Consider the following 5,831-nt stretch of genomic DNA (forward strand, 5'->3'; position numbering starts at 1 on the left):
AACCTACAGTTAGGGGCCTCTCCTCATAGAGCCAGAGGTAAAGCTGGCCAGCCAGCCTGCCTGCCTTCCTTCCTTCCTTCCTTCTTTCTTTCCTTCCTAATGGAGCAACAGAAGCCCATATGGACTAGTCTAAATTTTGCAGTTTTCCTCATTTACATTACCAGCATACAGTCCAACTAATTCAAACAGGTTCATCCTAGAGAGAGTTAGACCAGGCTGCTCCTTGGAGGCAAGGATTCTGAAGCTTCATCTGAAATACTTTGGACATGTTCAAGGAGGGACCAGTCCTGGAAGAAGGACATCATGTTCGGAAGGGTGGAGGGACAGCGCAGAAGGGGAAGGCCCTCTATGAGGTGGATTGATTCAGTGACTGGGGTAATCGGGGTAGGTGTGTTGGAGACAGTGAGAATGGCATCGGATAGAGCAGGGTTTTAGGCTATTGTACATAGGGTTGCTATGAGTAGCAGGTGATGTAACAGCACATAACAACAACAACAACCAAAAATAAGACAAGAGTGTCCTAAGTTGTAAAAAGCTGCCTTGCAGTCCTGAAAGTACATGACTTTAATTCACCAGACACTCTGCAGGAAAATGATGAGTAGCTCTTCGCCTGTTACTAACTACCTCTGAAAACCCACTGCAGTGTCAGCTGGGGGTAGCTTCCGACCCACAGCACACAACAACAACAACAACAGCAAAGAGTCAGAGAGTTATCTTTCTTCTTCTTTTTTTTTTTAATAAAGAGAGTTATCTTTCATTTCAAAACTTACAAACATTTCTAAGGGTACAGACATGCTCTTCATGTCTGTCCTTGTTTCTACCACCCTAAATCCGTGCTTGCTTTTACAGATTCCAAACTAAGCTCATTGCTTTTGAGTTGATTCTGGGTTCATAGAAAATCTATATGACAATGTAGAATTTCTCCATAGATTTTCTGAGCTTATAATCTTCACAGAAAAAGGCTTTCTTGAGGTTTTTTTTTGGGGGGGGGTTTGCCCCTGAGTTATTTGTGTTTTCAAATCACCACCCTTTCGGTTACAAATCTAATGCTAAACCACTGCATTACCAGGGCAGTTTTTCATAGTCTTTAAAATTTTTTTAAATTTAATACTTATTTACATAGAAAATTTGCATGCACTGTGTTTCACCCAATTTTATGCCAAAGTTTGTGACTCAACCTCCTGTTCAACCTTATCTCCTCCTCTTATTTTCCATAATCTCTCTGTGTAAAGCACTACGAAGTAGAGAATAATTTAGTGTCCTTAGTACAAATTTAAATTGTGTTCCAATTCACATTAAAGTGCTTTTCACAGAGAAATTGTGTTACATCCAAGTCCCCCTGAATCTCTATATAAAGGAGAACTAGATAACCGGCATAGATTAACAAATACAATTCATTATTTTGATTAGATTAACAAATACAATTCATTATTTGATTAGCCCATATTTTCCCTTCATTCTAGGCTTTCCCCCCAACCCCAGTTTTGTAGCTTTTTTCAGCTGTAGATTTCTCTTAACTTTTTGTACTAAACTTAGAAACAAAGATAGTAAGGACTGAGAAGACATACTTTGTCTACCATTCTTTATCTTATGAAAGGACAGGTAAGGTTTCCAGCTATGTTGATTCACTTTTTGAATAGAAGAAAGGAAAAGGAAATCCCAAGGAGTCCAATACTTATTATGATTTGAAAATGTTAATAAAACCTTGTTTTATGGTAAGGTCAGAGTTAGGGTTTTAATGCAGTCCTTTTTGTCTCAAGTGGAAAAGTAATGTCATAAATTTCGATGGCAAACAAAAATATGTACTGATGTTGTTTTTTAAACTGAAACAGGTCTCCAGTAGCCAATTCACACACACACACACACACACACACACACACCCCCCAAAGCCAAGGGCATATTTGTTTTCTCATCCTTCTCACTTCATGATGCTTAAACAGCACCCTTTAAACTAAAGAAACCTGGCTTCCTGTGGTCCCATTAATCCATCTCCCTCATTTAGGCGTTGATATAAAAAACTCTAGCAGCTGAACTCATGATATATCTGACACTAGCACCTCAGCAAGTGTACATAGAACGTAGCTCATTAAGCACCACAGAAAGAGGATTGATGGATTGCACAAAGGATGATAGATGGGGTAAAAGGCCAGAGTTGCCGTTGTGTGCCAGGGAGGCAATGTTAACGAGTGCTTTTGAACGAAAGTGACTGAAAAAAATTCTAATGTCTTTCGCTCTACATTGTTTGAATCCTTATTAATCAATCTTTAACTATAGCAAAAGAAAAGTGGATGGAGCATGGCCAGTAATTGGATGCAGAGGACAGTCCAGACCACCAAAGACTGAAGCAAACATCAGACAGCCTCACTTCCTCCTTCCAGCCTCCTAAAGTCTCTTAGACTTTTGTCGTCTTGGTTCTTCTTATTGGATGGAGGACATTTGCTTGTTCTGCCTGTCACACTGAGAGCTATTTGATCTGTTTATGTTTATGAAGAGAATGCTTTCAATTTTTCTTTCATCCTGTCTTGCTACTTGAGCTGTTCTGAAACAGTCTCTTGATCTGAATTGTTTTGTTTTAGACATTCTTTCATCAGTGCACAGTAGTCAAATAGTTGCAAATGAACTTTTTCATGTTTTACCTGCCTAAAACCAAGATGGAAATCATCACCCCTCGTTCATAAATACATCATGGTTTGAAATTCATTTCAAGCGGATTTATCCGACTTCTAATCTGAACTTTGATTATAATTGCCAAAGGCAACTTTCAATTTAACTGTTTCTAAAATAGTACAACTTGAAGTATTTGCTTCAAAAGGTCGATTGAAGTTTTCAATACGGATTGAAACTCAACATGAAAAAGACAAAAAAAATCTCACCACTAGCCCATTTGGCAACACCGTGCTAGATGGAGAGATTAAGATTGTTAACAATTTCAGCTTGTTCACCTCCACAATCAACATTCTTCACATCAACAGCCAGAAAAAATCAAAAGAAAAATTGCACTGGGAAAAACTGTTGTCAGGAAACTCTCCAGAGTATAAAAGAGCAATGATGTCAGTCTAGAGACGAAGGTATACATGATTCAGACTATCATGTTCACAATTACTTGCTATGCACCAGACAGCTGGATAATGCCTTTGCAGGAATCAGTCAACAGTGATGTTGGAGAAGAATATTGAACATAACATGGACTGCCAGGAGAACAAACAGTGTTGTCCTGGAGAGGGTGAAAACAAGTTGTTTCTTGGAGGCAAGGATTTTAAAACTCTGTCTGACATACTTTGGGCATGTCCTTGGAGAAGAATATCATGCTTAGAAGGAGAGAGGGACAGCACAAGAGGGGAATATCCTAAAGGAGGTGGATTGACACAGTAACTGGGGTATTGAAGGTAAGTTGTCAGAAACAATGAGATTGGCTCAGTATAGGACAGAATTCAGAGCTATTGTGAATAGCGTTCTTATGAGACATGTGGAGACATGTAACAACAATAAGATAGAGAGTCTGAAAAGGAGAGAAAGCTCTCCAATGAGATTCATTGAAACAGTGACTTCAGCAATGGGCTCCAGTGTGCAGAGGTAATAAGGATAGCACTGGTTAGACAGGGTTCAGATCAGCTGTTCATAGAGTCGCTATGAGTTGTACATAACTCAATAGCACCTAACAACAACATAAAAGCTGATCATTAATTACCAATTACACTACGTTAATGGGATGTTTTAAGTCCTCATACCATAGTATCTCATGTGTGGCTGCTAAATGAAATGTCAACAATATTAATCCAATGGTCACTCCTTGAGAGAAAAATGAGTAGTAACCCCCTGCCCCCCGCACCACCACCACCACCATGGCCTCTGAAACAAAAAGAAAGGCCATTGTGAAAGTGAGTTTAAGTTCTGGCAGGGAAGTTAATAGAGCAAAACACTGGTAAAATTTGACTAAATCCAAAGAATTATGGAATAACTTAGTTAACCGGTATAATATATATTTTTCTTTCTTTTTTAGGGGGGGTTGGGGGTGGAGGGGCAAGGTTGGGGCCAGGGGGGATTGTATAACAAAGAAAAAGTTTATCTTTTGCTTTTCAAAGAGAGGAGTGAACTGTGGGGGGGAGGGGTAAAGAAAAAAATGCAACAATGAATGAATGAAAATCCAAAATCTCTGTAAATGTTCATTAAAATGAATAAAATTTTAAAAAGCACAAAAAAATAACATATCTTTCAATGCGGATTATATTTCAACATCAAGAAAACAAAATCTTCATCACAGGACCATTAGAAAACATGATGATAGATGGAGAAAAGATTGAAGTTGTCACATTTTCATCTTGTTTGGATCCACAATCAACACCCTTGACATCAGCAGTTAAGATATGAAAAGATGTATTGCATTGAGTAAAACTCTGCTTTCAAGTACCTTTCTAAGGTAGTAATGAGCAATGATGTCAGCTTAAAGACTAAGGTGCATCTTACTAAAGCCATGAATTTTTTAATTCCTTGTTTTATGGTCTAAAAGTTGGACAATGACTAAGGATTAACAGAAGAATTGATGCTTTGGAGTTGTGATATTAGAGAAGAGTATTGAATACTTACTGGACTATTCAAGAGAGCAAACAAATATATCAAGAGAAATAAATATGCCAAGAGAATAAATATATATGTCTGGAAAAAAGTGCAGACACAATGCTCCTTGGATACAAGGATAGTAAAGCTTCAACTCATATATTTTGGGCATGTTGTTGGCAGTAGCCAGTCCATAGAGGAGGGCATAATCTTTTGAAAGGTGTAAGATCAACAAAAAAGAAGATCTTCAACTAAATGGATTTGCACAGTGATATAACAATAAGTTCAAAATAGGGCAAGGTTCAAGTCCATTTTTCCTGGGATCACTGTGAGTTGCAGTTGACATTATGATATTTAAAATAACAGTTCATAAAGATATTACTTTATTTCCTTGTTGGAAAAGTCTTAAAAGTTTATAATTAGCAATCTAAGATCTAACTATTGGTCCTATTCAAATGGAGCAAACCAGAATGAGGGAAATTAAAGACTCAAAAAGTATCCTACTGCACAGGAGAAATAAATAACCTTGAGACAAGAACTAAATGGTAACCAGATACCACTATCAACCACTTTGACCAGGATTTAATGCAAGGGGCTACATCGAATGAGCGAAAAATATAGAGCAAAATACAAATTCCTGGGGGGGAGGGAAGCCCTTTCTGATTAAACTAATGGCATGTCATATATTTTGAAATTGGAAATGATGCTTTATCTAAAACTAGAAGTCAAAAGATTGGCTTCTAACATGAAGAAAGCATTCCCTTAAACTATATGGGACACCATGGTCAATTATCTATTCCAAATCAAATGCAAAGTAGTGAAGACAAGAAAGAAGAAAAGTGCTAAATGGGAAAAGAAAAAAATTGAAAGGAAATACTGAGGGTGTTGACACATTATGAAAATAGGAATTTATGTCATAGAACAACTTAAAAAGTCTTACATGATAACCTAATATATTGTGCAAGCTCTCCAAACAATACTTTTGTCTTCTTACTCTATCATGTTTGACCAAATCAATTAAAATCGGACCTGAGGGCCATAGATTAAAATCACCCACCTTTGGCTTGGTAGCATAACTTTCTATCCAAGAGTCCCACAGCCAAAGGTGGGTGATTTTAATCTGTGACCCTCAGGCCTGGCTTTGTTTTGGGTCAACTAAGTGCTATAAATCTGGTCTGTGCATTGCCATGCAGAGGTTGCTGTGAAACTGATGTGTCAAATGTGATAATGGTTACCTATGATGGACAGTGTTTGGTGGAGCTCCCCGATTAAAACAG

Source organism: Elephantulus edwardii, unplaced genomic scaffold (genome assembly GCF_000299155.1).
Source record: "Elephantulus edwardii isolate Elephantulus edwardi_28Jun2011 unplaced genomic scaffold, EleEdw1.0 scaffold00098, whole genome shotgun sequence".
In the NCBI taxonomy this organism is placed as follows: Eukaryota; Metazoa; Chordata; class Mammalia; order Macroscelidea; family Macroscelididae; genus Elephantulus; species Elephantulus edwardii.